This window comes from Puma concolor, chromosome D1 (genome assembly GCF_028749965.1).
Source record: "Puma concolor isolate L17-30 chromosome D1, mPumCon1.1.hap2, whole genome shotgun sequence".
Lineage (NCBI taxonomy): Eukaryota > Metazoa > Chordata > Mammalia > Carnivora > Felidae > Puma > Puma concolor.
In genome coordinates this window covers 60,540,613-60,560,711 of record NC_141676.1, presented here as the reverse complement: position 1 = coordinate 60,560,711, position 20,099 = coordinate 60,540,613, and the positions used below count along the sequence as shown (strand labels likewise).

General features: G+C 50.6%; 2 long non-coding RNA genes across 2 annotated transcripts; one reads left to right on the top strand and one right to left on the bottom strand.

The window, feature by feature from the left end:
• Positions 1-1,295: 1,295 nt before the first annotated feature.
• LOC147576768 (uncharacterized) lies at positions 1,296-6,223 on the top strand. Its single transcript, XR_015241103.1, has 2 exons — positions 1,296-1,804; positions 5,308-6,223. It is a non-coding gene; the product is annotated as an uncharacterized LOC147576768 (long non-coding RNA).
• A 3,198-nt stretch (positions 6,224-9,421) lies between these two features.
• LOC147576767 (uncharacterized) lies at positions 9,422-13,268 on the bottom strand. Its single transcript, XR_015241453.1, has 2 exons — positions 13,065-13,268; positions 9,422-9,660 (listed from the first exon to the last, which is right to left on the bottom strand). It is a non-coding gene; the product is annotated as an uncharacterized LOC147576767 (long non-coding RNA).
• Between the last annotated feature and the right edge of the window lie 6,831 nt (positions 13,269-20,099).

Here is a 20,099-nt window from a genome sequence, read left to right as displayed (position 1 = left end):
CCTTCCTTCCTTCCTTCCTTCCTTCCTTCCTTCCTTCTCTCTCTCTTTCTCTCTTTCATAGAGCCAACATAACATCTCACAAGGACCCCCTGCCCAGAAAACAGATGGGTAAGTGGAGACACGTGGCTGAAGGCCAGGGTCAGGGAGGTGGGGAGAGCCTCATAGAACACAGTTCTAGTCGAAGCCTAGGTTGTCCCTGGGCCCGCTCTGTTTGCATTCCAGTTTACAATGTTGAAATCATACCCACGTCCATAATTCGGCTAGTCCTTATACGTTGCAGTGTGTTTGGGGAGGCTAGGAGCAGAGTGGTGAAAAGGACCAGCCTGGTCGCGCTCCTGCTGCCTCTTCTATCTGAGCTGCTCCTGCCCCGCAGCGTCCCTCTCAGCCGGGGTCAGGTGATCCCCTGAGCTCACAAGGTGAGCTGCTCTATCTGCATCAGGCCCATGGTAAGCAGCCCCAAAAAGGGGGCTTTTGTGCTTGTGATCGTCTCCATTTTCCAGATGAGGAAACACAGCCCTCCTACTTTGTTTGAATCGACCTGGAGATGCCAGAAAGGACAGAGGCCCATTCCGACCTCAGGTGCCCACCCTCCGTCATCAGATGTGTTTTCTTGTTCTTCCGGCCTTGGCCAGACCGTGGTAAACCCCACATGTGGTTCTGTGGTTGCCTGCACAGAGCCACCGGGCGCCGGGGGCTCCCCCTTGGTGAGCTGCAGAATGCCCATTCCCCAGGCAGCCGCCACCCACTCTGGCCCACAGATGCGCGGGTCTTGTCTAAGGAGGGCTCCGGGTTCATTTATGACATGCCACAGGCTGTGCCAAGCTGGTGGGAGAGATTACTTTATTTCACTGGTTTGTTTTGAAATTCAGTGACATAGAGGTTATGACCCCATTGGACAGATATGGAAATTGAGGCTCAGAGATGTGAAGTAACCTGCCCAGGGTCAAAGGGCTTCCGTGAGAACCCAAGTTGTTCTGATCCCAAAGCCCATGTTATTAGTCCCTCACCCTCTCACCCCTTCCTTACCTTGAGCCTGGGGACAACTTGTGCAAGGGTAAGAACAGGACGTTTGGAGCCACACTGACCTGACCTGGGTTCTATTCCAGCCTTGCCGATGACTCCTTGTAGCCTGGGTGGTCACCTCACCTCTTTCAACCTCTGTTCCCTTACCTGGTGAATGGGCACCTCATTGACCATCAAGTAGGATCATAGTGGGGTGTGGACCGCTATGCCCAGGTAGGGTCCAGCATACAGTGAGTAAATGGCGGCTCATGGTCTCCCCCCGCTCCCACCACTTAGGACCATGCTTCCAAAGTTGAGAAGTATCAACTGAGCCTCTGGAGTTGTCTTCTCAGGTCAGGAAATTGGGACTAGTCATGAGAGGTCAGAGGAGGAGGTCCCTGTGGCAGAGCATACCTTCCAAAACATGTGGCCTCAGGAAGATTTCCAGTTCTACATACTGGAGCCTTGTCATTCTCCACCAAGAGATGTGGGTTATTGCCCCTCTTCTCACTGGGCAGAACTTTGTGACTGCCTCAGTGAACAGAATAGAGCAAAAGTGATACTACATTAACTTCCCAGGCTAAATCTTAAAATGTGATAAGGCTTCTATCTGTCTGTCTCTGTCTCTTTCTGGAATCCACCAGCCATATTGTGAGGAAGCCCAAGCCACCCGGAGAGGCCACTGTAGGTGCTCTGGGCCAACAGCCTCCATTAAGGTCTCCACCTTAGGCCAGCTTCAGTGCTCAACATGTGCACAAACGACTCTCCAAATGATTCCTGCTCCTGACTGCAACCATCTCAGGTAATGTCAAGTGGGGCAGAGATGAACTATCCCCTCCATGCCCTGCCCAAATGCAGATTTGAGAACAAAATGAATGTCTTGTTTCAAGCACTTAGGTTTTAGATACACAGCACTGAGTAACAAGAACAGCCTTCCCGCTTCCCCGGCAACCTGTGAGCCACCCCAGCCTGGTTTAAGTAAGCTCCTCCCACACCCCACTCCCACCCCCGAGATGTCTCAGTGGAACGTGGAGTCAGTCCTCTGCCCACCACTGAGCCCAGCTCTGTCACTTGCAACTACGTGCCCCTGAGCGGGTCACCAGCCTCTGTGATGGGAATTATAACAGTACCTCCCAGGAGCCCGGGGATTAACGAAAGTGCCTGGCACAGAGGGAGTGTTCCTTAGAAGGGTGCAGGTGTGTGAGGCTGGGGAGAAAGGACAAGACCCAAGACATGGCTCCAGTCTCTGACTTGGTCAAGGGAGAAGGGGAGGAGTGTGCTTCAGGGAGGCTGAAAAGGGGTCAGTTCTGGTTGGACATCAAGTGTGAGAAGCCTGGCTTCCTGCAGGGATGGGTCCCCGGGAGACGCTGCCCTCAGGTTGCTCCCAGATTGACCCAGAGGCAGGAAGAAGAGAAGTGAGGCTGGGCAGGCTTGCCAGAATCTGGTCAAGGGTGATTGACAGGGGGTGGGGGGGGGGGGCGGCAGCGGAGGGCACAGGGGGCAGGATCCGGGTCAAGGAGGACAGACCGGGAAACCCCACCAGAACCAGGTGGACTCAGTTACATCTGCGCAAACATGGTTTCGGAGGCTTCTCAGCAACCGAAGGCACCCTCCGTCCCCCAACCGGGGCCAGCCAGCTCTATCTAGGGAGATAAAGTCATTGCGGAGGCTCCCAGACCAGAGACATCCTTATCAGCCGCTGTCGTCTGGGGTACTCGGGAATGTAAACATGCCTGCCACACAGCCCTGTGATGAGCCAGCCCCGGGGATGACACAAAGCAGAAGCCTGGGGGAGCGGGGGCAGCCCTTGTCCCCCTCCCCCATTCCCTGCCTGCAACTCTGCCTGCAGGGGAGAAGGGAATCCCAGCCTGGGGGTCCTTTAATGCCTTGTGCCCTGCTGAGCGATTGGCTCCAATCAACTCATTGAAATCACACAGCCCTTAAAGCAACCTTGTGAAGTATCCATTTCCAAGAGGAGGAAGCCGGGGCACAGGGAGGTGACAGCGTTTTCACAACTTGCCAGGGCTGGGATTCAAGCCCCAGAGGCCTCGCTCTGTAGAGTGTGGTGGAAGCTGTGATCAGGGGGTCCAAGCACAAATAGTCCCGGCTGGCTGAGATGGAGTGAGATGGAAAGGGGTCAGCCCAGTGTGCGTGCATCGCAAGGCTCAGGCCCCTTCCCCACCACCTGCTCCCAGGCCCCCACTGGCCCCATCGGGCTGGAACCTGTGGCTTGGGGCTCCCGGGTTGAAGAGTCCCCTTTATGATGTGCTCCCAGGACCCAGAGGTGCCAACATCAGGCAGCAGGAGCAGGGAAATGGCATGGGCATGGGGTTTGGGGTCAGACAGATGGCTCTGCTCCAATCTGGTAGAATGACACTCAGGGGGGCTGCTCATCCCTGTGCCTCATTTTCCCCATCTGTAAAACAAGGTGCCGCCTAAATGCTCTTCCAGGGCCCCGCGCTCATTCTAGACTGTGTGAACCCGAGTAACAGTGACTGCACCAGCAGAAATGCAAGCAAGAGGCCGTCTGCCCGTCTTCCTGGGGGAGGAGGCATTAAGCAGGAACCTGAAATAAATCCTTTCCTCTCCCCTCCCTCCTGCCTGCCTCCCTTGCTTTCCCTTCCCCACCCCAGCCCAATAAGATCTGGTCCCTGGGCTGAGAAGCTCCCAGGCTGGGCAGAGGGCTATAAGCTTTGTGTCACAGGGGCTCAGATCAAGGTCTGTACGGGATACAGTGGGATAGGGTCCTAGAGTGAGGGAGGGGTCAAGACTCTTTGTGGGAAAATCTTTGGGGACATGATATTTGAAGAATGGGTGGGTGTTTGCCAGGCAGACTAGCAGAGAAGAAAGCCTTGGGTAGGGCGAGCTGGGGGCCAAGGTCTGGAGGCGGGAGCCCAGGTGGGAGTCTGTCTCCAACGAGGATAGACGGCTGGAGCACAGGGGCTCGCCACGTCAGCAGGAACCAGCGGAACATGAGGAAGGGCCTGGAACACCAGGCTAGGGAGCCTGGGCTTTCCCCTGAGGGTGCTGGGGAGTCATGGGATGGTTTTGAGGAGAGGAGGAGCATGATCAGAACAGTGTGTCCCAAATGTGTCTCTGGCTCCCGGGAGGAGGTTGGACCAGAGCGGGCAGATGAGGGGGAGGCTCAGAGGGCACTAGGGACGTAGGCAAGAGAGAAGGAGACTGGAACCCTGTCGAGGGCGGGGGCTGTTTCAGAGATGAAGGAGAGTCAGGGGAAGGTGGCCCCAGGTGTGTGGCTGGCTTGGGCACCGTGTGGGTGATGGTGTCCATCACCAACGGAGACTAGCGAGTGGGGAGTGGTGCCAGGGCCCAGAGACAGGTTCTGTTTGGGACGCACAAAGCGCTGTTATATGGTGGCCAGATCCTGGGCTCGGGGCCTGACCCTAGGAATGCAGGCCCCGCGTCAGGCACTGAACGGGGAGGAGGGGTCGGGGAGTGGGTGGGAAAGGCCATCGCAGGGGAGTGTAAGGTGGGGTGACTAGGACTAGAAATGGGACACTGGGAAGAGGCCCCAGGTGTCTTCCTCTCCAGGGTCTGGGGAGGAGGCCTCAGGGGTCAGGACAACAGAAACGTTGGGAGCAGCCTGGGTCACTGGGCCCATCTTTCCATCCACGGGGGGACCCATCCCTCTAATCACGGATCAGCTTTATGGGCTCCCGTTCCGTGCGCGCGGTGTGACGTTTAGATTAGAAGGCCTCCAAGCCCCTTCCCCTTCTGACTTTTTCCAGCTTGTCTTCCTCTGCCCCTGACTGACTGGGAGGCATTATGCAAGGCTTCCCCGACGCCGGGCCCCAGCTGCCTCTAATCCAGAGCCTGTATTAGACAGGCATGATCTCTAAGGTTGCACACAGGGCCTCAGTGTTTGTTCAAAGAGCAAGCCAGCAGATTCCAGCTGCCGAAGCCCCAGACTCTGCTCATCCCCGGGAGTCCACGCTCAGCTCTGCCTCGCAGGACAGTGGCCTCCCCCCGCCCTCAATTAGTCAGCTCCTAGGACATGGACACAGCCTGTCCGCTCCCAGCCCTCCCACTCCCTGACCCCCCCCCCCCCCACCCCAACCCCGATGCCCTGGAGCTGGGGAGGAACAGCGTGCAGGCCGGAGACTTTCTCTCCAATCTCAGGATGAGAGCCAGCTCCTCAGAAAAAACCATGGTCCCCAGAGCGGGGGTGCGGCAGCCTTGCCGACTGTCTGCGGACCCTGGAATTCAGAAAGAAGGCAGCTGGCGGCAGATAGACAATGACCTTTGTCTGCGTTTTTAAACTTTTTTTTTTTTTTTTTTGCAAAGCGCTGGACGCCATCACATGGACCCCCCCCTGGCCACAGCCCTCTCAGGAGGGTAGACCGGGAAGAGCTGTTACTATACAGATGCAGAAACTGGGGCTCTGAGAGAGAGGAAGGAAGAGGAAAGAGGAAAAAGTAGCCCAAAGCCCCACAGCAGTCGCAGAGCTGGGACATAAACCTTGGCTCTGCCACAAAGCCCATCATCCGCAGAGACTTCTGACTCGGATGATTCCCACACTTCCTCCAGAATGCACATCCTATCCTAGGGTCCCCCAGGCAGACGGAAGATGTCAGGAGGAGGGAAGTGCAGGATAGCCTGAGCCTGATGAACTACATGCCATAATGCCATCACCTGCACCATTGTGGGAGCTGCATTCCTCTGTCTCTATGTGGACCTGAGGTCGTGCCATAGTCCCCAAGACCCTGGGCAACCCAGCCCAGCTGGCCCTCCGGCCTTTTCTCCTCCCTCTTCCCCCTCTACCCTATGAGCTCCTGTCACTTGGTCTTTCTTGCTTTCTTCAACATACCAGGCTTCCAGCCACAGGGCCTTTGCACGTACAGTCCCCTTACTTTAGAAGACGTGCCCCAAGCCCCAGCCCCTTCCATGTCCACAGTTAATGCCTCTTCAACCTTCCTTCTTTTTAAAATAACAGCTTTATTGACATATAATTCATATGTCATATAGTTGACCTATTTAAAACATGTGATTCAATGGTTTTTAGTATGTCCACAGATCTGGGTAATCATCACCACGATCAGTTCTAGGACATTTGCATCATCATCTAAAACCCTGTACTCATTTACCAGTCACTGCCCCCCAATTCCCCCACACGCACCATTTGGCAACCCCTAATCTACTTTCTGCGTCTGTAGATTTGCCTATTCTGGACGTTTCCTATAAATGGAGTCTTACATTTTGGTGACTGGCTTCTTTCACTTGGCATGAGGTTTTCAAGATTCGTCTGTATCGTAGTAGATGATGCACCTCGTCCTCTTTTTATGGGTGAATGATATTCCCTCACATGGATGATACCACATTTTATTTATACATTCATAAATTGAGGGACATTTGGGTTGTTTCCACATTTTAGCCATTATGAGTAATGCTGTTATGAACATCCGTGTGCAAATTTTCGTGCGGACATGTTTTTATTTCTCTTGCGTGTATTCCTAGGAGTAGAATTCCTAGATCATATGGCAACTCTAGGTTTAATCGTTTGAGGAACAGCCGGATTGTTTTGCACAGAGGCTGCTTCGTTTTCCAGTACAACTAGCAGGGTATTAGGGTTCCAATTTCTCCACATACTCATCAATGTTTTTTATTACATCTTTTTGTAAATATATATACAGCCATTGTAGTGCCTGTGAAGCAATATCTCACTGCGGCTTGGAGTGCGTTTCTCTGATGACTAATGACATCAGAGCATATTTTCATGTGCTGGTTGGCCGTGTGTGTACCTTTTTTGGAGAAATGTCTATCCAGATCCTTTGCCTATGTTCACATTTGTCTTATTACTGAATTATGAGAATTTCATGTATATTTCAGATATATGATTTGCAAAAAGATTTCCCCATTGTTGATAGTGTTCTCTGAAGCATAAAAGTATTTAATCTTGATCCCCTCCAATGTTTCTAATTTCCTTTCTGTTGCTTATGCTTTTGACGTGATATCCAAGAAATTATTGCCTAATCTAAGGTCACAGAGATTTACAACTATTTTCTTCTAAGAGGTTTAGTCTTTACATTGAGGTTGTCGATCCATTTTAAGGTAATTTGTGTGTATGGTGTGAGATAGGGGATCAACTTCATTCCTCCGCACGTGGATATCCAGCTGCCCCAGCACCGTTCGTTGAAAAGGCCATCCTCCCTCTTAGGGAATGGTCTTGGCATCACTGTGAAAAATCAATTGTCTGTTGGGGCGCCTGGGTGGCTCAGTCGGTTAAGCCTCCAACTCTTGGTTTCGGCTCAGGTCGTGATCTCACGGTTTGTGGCTTCGAGCCCTGCGTTGGGCTCTGTGCTGACAGTGTGGAGCCTGCTTGGAATTCTCTCTCTTTCTCTCTCTGTTCCTCCCTTGCTTGTGCTCTCTCTCTCTCTCAAAATAAACTTAAAAAAAACCCCAATGGTCTCTCAATGTCATCCTTCCATCTTAACTCAAGCATCACTTCCTCAGGGAAGCTTCTGTTGACAATGCTCCCCACCCAACCTCAGCTTAGCCGGGTTCCCCTGTCTATAGGGGAAACACATAGGTTTTTTATATAGGTCATTTATATACCCGTGTAACTTAGTAGTCCTGAGCACAAACTCTGGAGACAGATAGGTAGGGTTCAAATCCCAGCTCTGTCACGTCCTAGCTGCCTGGTTATCGTTTTATCTCTCATACCTCCATTTCCTCATCTGTGAATGGGGGATTTACTAACCTCAGAAGGCTGTCATGAGAGTTGATGTGTGTAAATTGCATGACAGGGTACATAAGGTTACATGTATGAGCTCTTTATTTATTTATTTTTTTAAGTGTTATTTGTGTTTGAGAGACAGACAGAGCGTGAGTGGGAGAAGGGCAGAGAGAGAAGGAGACACAGAATCTGAAGCAGGCTCCAGGCTCCGAGCGGTCGGCACAGAGCCCGATGCGGGGCTCGAACTCACGGACCGCGAGATCATGACCTGAGCGGAAGCTGGACGCCCAACCGACTGAGCCACCCACGTGCCCCCCATGTATGAGCTCTTATTGATCACTGTCATCTCCTCAGACCTTAAACACCTCGACAGCAGGAGCCCTGTCTGTTGTGGCTTCCACGGAATCCTCATGGTCGGCACCAAGCCTGGCCCAGAGAGGGCATTCTGGCCGTGTGACTTCTCTGGAACTCAGCTCGTTCCTTCCCTTCCTCTGTTGGCATGCAGCACTTTCTCTTCACTTGAAATAAGAGGAAGCTCATATATAACACACATAAAGGGAACTGCACACCCGAGGTCCCCCAGAGCCTATAGGACACGGTGTGAAAATCACCGTCCAGGATGTGCTCCTACGTGCCTCCCCGGCTCGGCTCGGAACAGCCGTGATTCAGAGGCAGCTGATGTCTGAGGCTCTTAATTCAGCCCAAATGCTGGAGGTCTGTGTCTTGCGGCCTGGGGGAGGCGGAGGGCTACATTCCAAAGGGGAAAGCTCTTTCTTCCTTCTACCCACAGGAGAGGAGTCATGTGCCCTGAGGTTGTCCTAGCACCGATAAGCACGTCCTTGCTCTCATGCAGCTCCCTGACCCAGACCTGGAATGGCCTGGCCTCCGGGGCCGCCTTCTCTTGTCTGCCCTTCCACCCCGATCTCAGACTCGGCTCTCTTCCAGGGAAGGCTCGCTGTGCTCCTGCCCAAGTCACCTACACACCCTCATTTTACCAGGGAGACAATCCCCGGGAGGCCCAGAGTCATGGCACAGCAAATAGGTGGCAGAGCAAAGATCCGAACCGCAGGCTCCTGACTCTCCCTTCGATAACTGCCTCCAGTGTACCAGTGGGGCGCCACCATCCATGTGACCACAGGGGAGGGACCAGTCTGGGAGCTGCTGGGGGCTAGGCCAGCTCTGTGGCCTTTGGGAGGAGGGAGAGCCCCAAGAAAGGCCCATCCAAGGCAGATCCCCTATCTAGAGGCCTAATGCTTCTCCCAGGCAGAGGTCCTGAGCCACAGTGGGAGGGAAGGTCCCCACTTGCTAGGCTGGGAACCCGAGTTATGGAGCTGGGAAGATCTGTGGGGTCACCTCCAACCTCTCTGACCTTCGGTCTCCCCCCACCCCACAGCATAAGGGTACTGGGGCCCACATAGCTGGGTTGCTGTAAGCGTGAAATGGGCAAGGACCTCACCCTCCGAGCCCTGTGTGAACACAGCTGTCACACACTGTCCCTAGCGCTGGGCAAGCTGTCAGCTGGGCCCCACAGGACTTGCCTAGTCCCTGTGTGGAGCAGGTCCAGGCTCATGAAGAGGGGACAACGGACTTCCATATTTCTCTCAGGTCTTTGAGTTCACTGAGGATATTTTGTTTTAGGAACTATTATTTCTACCAGAAAAAAAAAAAAAAGAGTTTTATTAATGCTAACAGTGTGTGGAGGAACAAACTTAGAAGAGTCACTGGTTAGTTGGAGAGTCATTTGGATTAAGTTTTAATCTTTTACAACTCCGATTTCCTTCGGACATTATCTTCAATTGTCTGGTTAAGACCAGGAGAGCCCAGAAATGGGAATGCGCAGGGGTCGGGGTGGGGGGGGGGGTGTAGAAAAGCACAGGGACTTCTGTGTCTGCGTGCTTCGAGTCCTAGGGTGGCAGACTCTCCAGGGCAAGTTATTCAACCTTTCTGAGCCTCAGTTTCCTCATCTGTAAAACAGAAGAAGACGGGACGCTGCGTCTGAAGGGCACTGCTCCCACCACACTCGCTGAGTTGGAGCTCCTATTTGAAGTTTTTAAAGGGATGCGTACAGGGATGCCTGGGTGGCTCAGTGGGTTAAGCGTCCGACTCTTGACATCGGCTCAGGTCATGATCTCACAGCGGTCGTGAGACGGAGCCCTGCGTCGGACTCAGCTGACCGCGCGGAGCCTGCTTGGGATTCTCTCTCTCCCTCTGTCTCTGCCTCTCTCCTGCTCATGCTCTCTCTCTCTCTTTCAATTTAAATAAATCAACTTGAAAAAATGTGCTAAAGTGCCACCTACAAGGTGCTGAGGAAAAGCTCCCCTCCAGCTGGGGGAGGCTGGGCACGCTTCCTGGTGGCAGTGGCTGGGCTCAGCAGCCCCGAGAAGGCAAGCAGAGGAAACAGCCCGAGCAACTAGGAACCAAAGCAGAAAGAAACAAGTGGGACTACATCCAACTAAAAAGCTTCTGCACAGCAAAGGAAACCATCAACAAAATGAAAGGAAAACCCTGAGCCTGGTGGCGGGCTCCGTCAGTGGAGCGTGCAACCCTTGATCTCAGGGTTATGAGTTCAAGCCCCACATTGGGTGTGGAGATTACTTAAAAATAAAATCTTAAAAAAACAAAAAGAAAGAAAGAAAGGGAAACCTATTGAATGGGAGAAAATATTTGCAAATCATATACCTGATAAAGGACTTAGTATCCAAAATACATAAAGAACTCATACCACTCAGTAGTAAAAAACCCAAACAATTCTGTTTAAAAAAAAATGGGCCGATCTGAAGAGATATTTTCCAGAGAAGGCACACAGATGGCCAACAAGCACGTGAAAAGATGTTCTGCATCACTAATCATCAGGGAAATGCAAATCAAAGCCACAATGAGATGCCACCTCACACCTGTCAGAATAGCTGTCATCAAAAAGACAAAAAATAGGGGCGCCTGGGTGGCTCAGTCAGTTAAGTGGCTGACTTCGGCTCAGGTCATGATCTCGCGGTCCGTGAGTTCGAGCCCCGCGTCGGGCTCTGTGCTGACAGCTCAGAGCCTGGAACCTGTTCCAGATTCTGTGTCTCCCTCTCTCTGACCCTCCCCCGTTCATGCTCTGTCTCTCTCTGTCTCAAAAATAAATAAACGTTAAAAAAAAATTAAAAAAAAAAAAAGACAAAAAATTACAAGTGCTGGTGAGGATGTGGAGAAAAGGGAGCCCTCATGCCCTGTTGGTGGGAATGTCAACTGGTGCAGCCACTGTGGAAGACAGGACGGAGAGCCCTCAAAAAATTAAAAATAAAAGTTAAAAATAGAACTGCCATATGATCCAGCAATTCTGCCTCTGGGTATTTACCCAATGAGAACAAAAGCACTAACTTGAAAAAATACATGTATCCTGCGGTTCATTGCAACATTATTTTCAATTGCTAAGATATGGAAACAACCAAAGTGTCTATCAATGGATGAATGGATAAAAAAAGTTTGGTATATATACATATATATACGTATATGTATATACATATACATATGTATATACATGTATATGTATATACATATACATATGTATATACATGTATATGTATATACATATACATATGTATATACATGTATATGTATATACATATACACACACATATATATTCATTATGTATACATATATACATATACATATATACATACATACACACACACATATATATTCATTATGTATACATATATACATATACATATATACATATATATTCATTATGTATACATATATACATATACACATATACATATATACATATATATACACATATATACATATATACATATATATTCATTAGAATATATATTCATTATATATGTATATATATAATGAAATATTATTCAGCGATAAAAAAGAATGAAATCTTACCATTGAGGACAACATGGATGGATCTAGAGGGTATTATGCTAAGTGAAATAAGCCAGAGAGAGAAAGACAAATACTGTATAATCTCTCTTATATGTGGAATCTTTAAAAAAAAAAAAAAATGATAATTAGAAAAATCCAAGGTCATAGATACAGAAAACAGATCGGTGGTTGCCAGAGGCAGAGGGTGAGAGGGGGTAAAAAAAAATGGGCGAACCTTTCTGTAGAAAGAGCGTGGCAGCAGGAAACCACAGGGCCCGCTGAGATGGAAGCCTTGGGGCGGGGAGATTCACGGAGGGGAGTCCAGGAAGAAGGTAGGGGTGAGGATGCGGCTGGGGGTTGTTGGGGAGCTCAGGTGACCTGCTCTGAGTCATCGGCAGGATTCTAACTGGGGCCTGTCTGCCTTCCCAGTGCTCGGGGGCCGCTTGTGGGAAGGGCTCCTGGATCTATTCTCGGAGCTCCCAGGGGATGAGGAGGGCCTCGTGATTCAGGTCTGCGCTGCTGTTGACACGCTTCCTGACATCATGTTGAGGGGCATGTTCCTGGAGGGCGTGGCTTCCCACCGCCCACCCCCGCAGCTCCTCAGCCCACAGGGGGATCAAGGGAAGTGGGGTTTGACCCGTGCCCAAATTATTCATCAAACAGCCTAAAAAGGCCAACAAGAGACGCCCACGTTAATAATAAAAATAATTCCTTAAATGTGATCAGAAACATGGGAGCTAACTCTGCTGTGGCATGCCTTCCTGTGAGGTCACTCTCACTACCCTCCTTCCACAGATGAGGAAACTGAGACTCAGGGAGGGAAGTGGCTCCACCGAGGCCAGTCATTCGGAGACTGTGCCCCTAGGGGCAACTGTGTGTGTGCTGTGGGGGGAGGTTTGGACACAGCAGGGAAGGGGCCACTGCCCGGGGACATTAATCCAGTCTTGGGAGGGGTGACTGGGCCCCAGGTCGCTCATTGCCTTCATCACAGGCCCTGTAGCAGGAATGGCGGACTGGAACAGCATTCTCAGTAATGTGGAAGTGAGGAGACGCAGGTGGCCCTGACAAAGCTCAGTGTGACGTGGGGGCTTGCTGGAGCGGGATGAGGGAGATGGGCTCTGAGGGGGTGATGGGGGCAGGTCTCCTGGGCAACCTGCTGGCAGGCTATGGGGAGACTGAGGCCTGGGAAAAGGGGAACTGTCTATTCCAGGCAAGACTAGAATACAGCGGCCCAGATCTGAAGCCGTCCTCATGCAGAGTCCTGAAATGCAGGCACCCGGCTTCATCACTGGTGTAAGGGCAGCAACGTCCCAAGGGGACGGCTTCAGGGGCTGAGGCCTATTTGGAAGGACATGTCCTAGCTGTACTGGTGCCACCTCTGATATCACATCTCACATGGTACACAGGGACCCTCCTCCCCACCCGAGGCGAGGCCTGATTTGCCTGCTGGCTGAGCACAGTTTGTTAATTGAATGATTTTGGAACCCTGATCCCTGCTGGACCCACCTCTCTCTCCTTTGGCCAGCTGCTCTTCTCCTGGTCTGGTAACAAGGCCCGACAATGGTCTGTCACTGGGCCATTCCCAGGAGTGTCCAGATTTGGCCTGCCGGCCTGCCAGGGTCAGAGGGGACCTTCCTGTGTGGCTCTGACTAACAAGCCCTTGGCTCTGTGAAGCATCACAACACAGCCTGTTGCCAGGGCGACCTCCAGACCCAGTGGCCTGGGACACGGGGCTTTGGCCACCCCCCCCCCCCCCCTACTGGCTGCTGGCATGAGGACTTACATTGTGAGCCCTCTTTGGCTCAGACGGGCTGTGCAGGAGAATAAGGCTGGAGGACACGGTGTCTGGGCCTTCGGGGCCAGCTAGCCTGGACGGACCTCGTCACAGGGACCAGGTCCTGGGCAACAGCATGGTTACCTCCCAAGCTCTCCCCGCCCCATCCCATCTATTACCAAAGTGTGCACTCCTGCCTTGTCCAGAACTTCCGGCATTCTCCCCTCCCTACTCCTCCCTGCCCTCAGCCCCAGGCCCAGGTCAGGCTCCCTCCTGAGTCAGTCAGGACCAAAGCTCAGTCTTCCCTCGAGACTCCAGGCCTCCAGACCCCAACGTGGCCTAGAATGGATCCCGTCCCTCCCTCTGGAAACACTCCCTAGCGTCCTGGTCATTCTCAGCCACGGCTGAATCTCGGCCTCCCACTAGGAAAAGCCAAGTTCATGCAATCTAACTAACGTATGCATATATTTATTTATAAATTATATGCATAGCCCACATACAAATATAGAGGATGAATTATAAAACCCATTACCAAAAAATAGAAACTAAAAAAACAAGATTAAATAATACTATTTTATGCTTTGTTTTCATTTTATTTAATGGTTTAAAAGAAAGATTCTTAGGGCACCTGGGTGGCTCAGTCCATTGAGCTTCTGACTCTTGATATTGGCTCGGGTCCTGATTTCCCGGTCGTGAGATCAAGCCCCGCGTCGGGTTCTGTGCTGAGCATGGATCCTGCTTGGGATTCTCTGTCTCCCTCTTTCTCTGCCCCTTCCCTGCTCACATGCTCTCTCTCTCTCAAAAGTAAATAAATAAACATTTTTTTTAAAAAGCTTCTTGCTCTAATTATATTATTACCAAAAATTCTGGTTACATGTCTTATTTTTATGTATTTATTTTAAGATTTTTTTTAATACATGTCTTATTTTTATGTATTTATTTTAAGATTTTTTTTTAATAATTTTAATTCTTAAAAAAATTTTTGATTTTACACTCAAATGTGGAGCTTGAACTCCCGACCCCAGGATCAAGAGTCACACGCTCCACCGACTAAGATAGCTGGGTGCCCCAAATGTATTTCATCTTTAAATAAAATCTTTGTTAGGGATTCCTGGGTGGCTCAGTTGGGTCAAGTGTGTCTGACTCTTGATTTCGGCTGAGGTCATGATCTCACGGTTTGTGGGTTCGAGCCCTGCATCGGGCTCTGCGATGACAGCGTGGAGCCTGCTTGGGATTCTCTCTCTCTCTCTGCCCTTCCCCTGTTCCATCTCTATGTTTCACACACGAAATAAATAAATAAACATGAAAAAAAAATTTTTTTAATCTTGGTTTAATGTTGTGATCCATTCATTTAAGAATCTGGTACTAAAGTCACATTTGTCCACTTGGTTCAATGCTTGTTATGGCTGAAGAAAACACCTCCCAAGAGCGGGAGCTCCACAGGGAAGAAGTGTGTGGTTGGCTGCACTGGCTAAATTGTAAGTGCAGTTTTCAATTTGGTGCAGAAGTTTTTTGCTGAAATTTGGTTTAACGATGTCATTTAATGCAAACCAGCCAGAAGGTGTTATTTTTTTTTTTTCAGTATTTTTGACAAGTGAATTCAGAATTTAGAAAATTTTAAAACAAGTTGAAAAGTTTTATTCCCCCGCTTTTAAATGCATACATACGATAGACGGGTGATACTCTGAGAACCACTCCATCAACAACAGCATTCCAGAATACCTGTCAGCAAAGTGCTGCCTCTCCAGCACATTTCTCTCCAAAAGGGGTCACCTCACTCGGTCTTAAAACCACATCTTTACCTGTGGTACTATGTATTTTTTTTAGTATCTGCTGGATAACATACCTTGCTGTCACAGAAAGACCCAGCACATTTGGATCGTTTGTCTTTTCTTAACAGGCAAAAGTAAAACTCATCTTTAACGTGGGGTGAAGTATTTTGCTATGAAACAACCAGGAAATGTCTGTATGGTACAAAAGATTTTTGTGACCCCTGCCTTTGTCAATAGTAAGCTTTGTAAAAGATTCTATAATGTAAAGACTTTCCCTTTATAATATTAAGTGCCTGGATGACTCCTGTGGCAGGTTGACGAGAACCATCACTGGAGATGGGGGGGCCATTGTCAGCCAAGCCCACATAGTGGACTCCATGCTGCTTTTTCACAGTAGACCTGGGATACGGAACACGTGACCTATCACACCGCAGGCAACATGAGGGCACAGATGTCAGGCTATTTATTATTAGTAGAACTTAAACTTTTTTTTACCTTTTTACAAAAAAGGTAAAAATAAGTTTACAGAAAATCTCTAGAATGTTCTTTCTACATGAATGGAGCACCTTGTGCACCCCATTTTGGACCGCTATGGCTGTACAATAGGGCCCTTGGCCATGTTCACAGCACCTCAAGAGCTGTTTCAGTCTTCCTCACATCTTGATTCAATATTCCTGAGTACACAGCACATTTTTGTGTCTTTCTCATACAAGGCGTTTTATCTCATATGCCCATCCCCAAGGGACTGGCTTAAAAGTCTATCCGTTCTTCAAGAGCCACCCCCAGGCTACCCATCCATAGAGTCTGATTCCCAGGCCAGAGTTGTTTATTCAACTATTCAACAAAGGCTTATTAAACACCTACTATGTGCCAGATACTGATCTATAGGCTGCTGGGTATATAACAGTGAACCGAACAGACAAAAATCCCTCGCTCTGGGAGTTCACATCCTAGTGGGGTAGGTACTGATGTTCTAAGGTCAGTCCTTATTCCACTTACTCACAGCCGGTTGGCCATTTACAAGTTGGTCTCCCCCAGGAAAGCATTTGTTCCTAACAGTAGGGACCTCTGAGCCCGAGATCAAGCCCAGGTCCTAGCCCAGATCAGAGGGCTGATAGATACGGCTGGAATTAATGACTAATCCAAGGGTAACCCATGCCATGACCCCAGCTGTAGATGGGGATGGGAGGCCAAATCCAGACCAAGGCTTCCAGATGCCTGAGCCCGCCACTGGGTCTGGCTCTTGGAGCTCCATCTCACAAACACTGTTCCCAAGAGCCTCATGCCTGCTCCTGTGAGAAGGAACTGGACAGCCCCCTGTGGCTGGCAGGAACCACTTCCACCTCCGAGTGTCCCTATATTTAGCTGTGTGCTGTGACCTTGCAGCCCTCTCCTGCCCATGGCCGGAGGGAATTGCCCAGGCAGCTTTGATGGCCTGTTTTCCCAGGCCCCGCTCTTGTTTCCCAGACCCTCGGCATCCCTGCAGGAGGTGGGGCCCCCGAGCCCGGCCCCCCTCCACTGGCAGGTTCCGTATCCCAAAATAGCATCCACACTTGGCAAGGAGAGATGGCCACCTGTAGGGACAGAGCTGCCCGGGGTGGGGGCGGGGGACGCCTGGAAAGAAACCTCCCAGCTAGCACACTCCTGTGTTCCCTGATCCTTCCCAAGCATGAAGTCCTTGGCCCTTAATGCTTCCGTTGTGCACGAGGCTGACTCCTCACTGCCAGAATAAGGCCTTGCACCTCACTTTCCACCACCTCCCCACCATACCAACCCCACACTAGCCACACTGTTCTACGAAGGGCCCCAAAGAAATACCCATCTGCCAAACTTAACCCAGCCCCTTACCTGCACCCCAGGAATGTCTTTGTTCTCTGTTGAAACCTGGCCAGTCTGTAAAGAATCAGTTCCAATCCTATCTGACCCACCGAGGCTCTCCTACACCACGGGCTCAAGGGAATCAGCTATGCTTCAGTGCCCTCAGTCCCTGGTCCCCCAGGCCTGCGTCCCCTAGAACTTCTGCTTGGTTCAAAATGCCCAGACTGATGGGTGGAGGATGGTTGGAGGCTCTGGGGGGGGGGGGGTTGTCCCCCTCCCTGTCTGGCCCTCAGTTTCCCCGCCCGTGGAACAGAGAAGCTGTATTACATGACTTCCATGGGCCCGCCCAGCGGTCTAAACCTGCGATTCATCACCATCTGGGGAAATAAGGTCATTTTGGCAGACAGAACTCACTCAGACCTTCTGGCTCCTGGAGGTGTGGTCCCCTCCTCCTTTCCCCACCTCACCCCACAAAGCCAGTTGGCCCTGAGGCAGGTGCGGGCTCCTGAGGGGGGGTTCTCTGGCTGCTGCCAGTAGGATGGGGTGCTGTGGTGAGGCTGGCTTCCAAACCAGTGAGGCAGCCTCCCATGCAAGGCCACCCCCTCACCAGCCATCTGGTTCAGGTTTCTCTGCTCTGTCTCAGCTGGGGCACTCAGCCGACAAGTCTTGTCAACTGGAATGAGATCTTAACCGCGGTATTTCCACGCTGTTTACTGCGACAGGGCACAGGCCCAGGGGTTCGGCACACATCACCGGGATCTCGGCAGGATGATGAGAAATCCCAGCAGAGGTGCTCTGGAACTTGGAGAGCGAGCCAGCTCTCGCCGCATTCCAGGGAGGCAACGAAGCTTCCAGAGGATGGTCAAGTGTCTCCAGGTTGACGAAACCCACTGGATTCTCAGGTGTGCCCTTTCTCCTTTCAGGAGGGGTTGGAGGGAGCTTCCGGGAACTTTACCATCTAAACCAGACATGTTCCATTAGGGCAAGGATGGGAATTATTCCATGGCAATTTATTCAATAACTGTCCACCCTACAAGAGGCACCGTTCTAGGCACTGGGATAGGGGGGTGAATGAAATTGTCACAGGCCTTGCCCTCCTGGAACTGACATTCTAGGAAGGGAGGCGGACAAATAAATATATAACATCCCAGGGAGACCTAAGTGCCTGAAGGAAAATAAAGTGAGGCAAGAGGACTACAGGCAGGCTGGGAAGAGGGCCTATTTTAAACAGGCCAGACTGGAAAGCTGACAGGTTCCCTCTAGAGGTTGACATTTGGGTCAAGACCTGGAAGAAGGGAGAGAAGGAGCTGTGGGGATATCTACAGGAGGCACGTTCCAGGCAAAACAGCCAGTGCAAAGGTCCTGAGGCGGGAGTGTGCCACAAGTGGGGCAGGACCTGAAAGTGAGGCGGTAGCAGAGTGGGCGAGGGAGAAAGGGAAGAAAAGAAGTACGCGGTGCAGGTGGGGGCGCCTGGGTGTCTAAGTCGGTTAAGCGTCTGACTCTTGATTTTGGCCCCAGTCCTGATCTCACAGTTTCGTGAGATCGAGCCCCACGGGCCCCACAGGCTCTCTCTCTCCCTCTCTCTCTGCCCCTCCCTCACTTGCACTCGCGCTCTCTCTCTCTTAAAATAAATAAATTAAATTAAAAACAATTTGGAGGGGCGCCTGGGTGGCGCAGTCGGTTAAGCGTCCGACTTCAGCCAGGTCACGATCTCGCGGTCCGTGACTTCGAGCCCCGCGTCAGGCTCGGGGCTGATGGCTCGGAGCCTGGAGCCTGTTTCCCATTCTGTGTCTCCCTCTCTCGCTGCCCCTCGCCCGTTCATGCTCTGTCTCTCTCTGTCCCAAAAATAAATAAAAAAAATGTTGAAAAAAAAGAAAAAAGAAAAAAAAAAACAAAACAATTTGGAAACACTTTAGAAGTACAGGGAGAATGGAGGCTGCGACGCAGACTAAGCTGAACGGCATCTTTTAGTTTTTGTTGAGTATATAAATTTTATATTAGAGGAAGATATAAATTTTACATTACAATCCAGTAAAAACATGCATATGCAAAAATAACACCAAAGAAAACATTTCACAAATCATACCTCTACTATATGTATGCACTTGTATATATTTTATTTTATATTATATATTTTATATTATATATCATCTTATCTAAGCTTAAAAATAATGCTGGTTACAATCCTTCAATTGATCAAAGGGTCATGGCTCACGGTTTGAAAAACACTGGCATAGAGGCTTGTAGACCATTGTAAAGAGTGAGCTGGAAGCCAGTGGACAGGTTTGTGCAGAAGAGGGCTGTGGTCTGTTTTGCTTTTTGTTCCATTTTTTTAAATTAACATGTAATTTACATGCAGTAAACTATCTCCTTTGTAGTGTAGAGCTCCGTGAGTTTTGACAAATGTGTGCGGTCATATAAACCTCACGTTTTGCTTTTGAAAGGGGTCACACAAGCTGCTGAGTCGAGACAAGCCGGGAGGGTCAAGCCTGAGGTCAAACCTCAGTGGGACCGGGGAGAGCATTTGAAATAGCCCAGAGTGGGGTGGTGGCTCGGGTGCCTTCGGGGTGTATTTCTGAAGGCTGAGCAGAGGGATCTGCTGACATGTGGGATGTGAGGTGTGAGAGGGACTCAGGAATGACCGTGAGGCTCCTGGCCTGCCTGGGCGGGCAATGGGAAGGTGGAGGGACAGAGCGGAAGAAGGGTCAGGAGAGAAAATCATAAGTTGTGGTTTAGACAAGTCAAGTGTGAAGGTCAATGAGACACTGGTTTGGAATGGCTGAGGAGCCAGGGCGAAGGGCGAAGGGCCAGTCTGCAGATCAGGGTGTTGGTATCTTTGCTCTCTGACGACCCTGAAAGCCGCTGCAGCCTGAGATGGTCAAGGGTGTGGGGTGTGTGGAAAGAACCCCGGGTCCTGGCTACACGAAAGGGGTGAACAGTGACGGTCAGGAGTCCCCAGCACGGAGGGAGAGTAAACATGAACAAAGGGCCTCCATATCTAAGTGTCAGCGACTGCTAAGATGAGCAAAATGAGGGCAGATGGATGGGCTGTAGCTCTCTTGGACTTTATTCCACAGACACTGGGGGGCGTAGCAAGTTTCTGAGCGGCCGTGGTTTGGGCTGAGCTGTGCCTTAGGAAGATTAATAATAATTACTAATTATTATTATTTTGTACTG